We start from the raw sequence: 961 nt of genomic DNA on the forward strand, positions 1-961 counted from the left end.
GTTTTCAACTTGGTCGAGGTCTTTAGCCACTACTGTTGTTGCTATATCATCGGCGTATCCGATTATTGGTACCTCCCTTGGCAGCGGAATACCCAGAATTCCATCATATTGGACTATCCAAAGTAGTGGCCCAACTACGGAGCCTTGTGGTACTCCACCCGTCACCACGCACTTCCTGGGGCCTTCGTCTGTATCATACAGCAGAAGCCAGTCAGATAGGTAGTTGGATACCATCCTTAGCAAGTTGGGCGGCGTGTTCTTTCTTTCCAGAGCACTTAGTATGTGAAGCCAGGAGGCCGAATTGAAGGCGTTTATTACGTGGAATGTCACCACCGCGCAGTATTCCTTCGTGCCATATAGCCATCTTGTTCCTTCTATTGCCTTGCCTGCGACATCGGTGAGCTTTTTAATTGCATCAATGGTAGACCTCTGCCTTCGAAAGCCATACTGGTTATCGGCGAGACCCGGAAGTTCCTCCTCTAGGTGCTGTTCCAACCGTACACAACTCAATCGCTCCAGTATCTTGCCAAGCGTATCCAGCATACAGAGAGGTCGGTATGCGCTTGGTTCTCCTGTCGGCTTGTTTGGTTTCTGCAGTAGAACCAGCCGCTGTTTCTTCCAGATTTTTGGGAAGACGCCTTCTCGCAGACACCGCGTAAATAGTTCGGTAAACGGACCCGTGTTGTGCTTGATGGCAACCTTCAGAGCCTTGTTTGGTATGCCGTCTAGGCCTGGCGCTTTGGCATTACCAAATCTTTCTGCTGCTTGGAGCACGTCCTCGTCCGTAACCGTTGGTGCTTCCATTCCCTCCGGTTTCTCTGCTTGCGGTCGCCGACCTCCTGGCGTTTGCACAGGGAAGAGAGTTTGCACGACGTCTTTTAGGAGGGTGGGACAGGTTGGTGCTTGGCCTTTACCACCTTTTATTTTCTTCACCTTGTAGGCATTACCCCATGGGTTTTCG

This window comes from Rhagoletis pomonella, unplaced genomic scaffold (genome assembly GCF_013731165.1).
Source record: "Rhagoletis pomonella isolate Grant_MI unplaced genomic scaffold, Rhpom_1.0 Rhpom_scaffold_00005, whole genome shotgun sequence".
NCBI classification, from domain to species: domain Eukaryota; kingdom Metazoa; phylum Arthropoda; class Insecta; order Diptera; family Tephritidae; genus Rhagoletis; species Rhagoletis pomonella.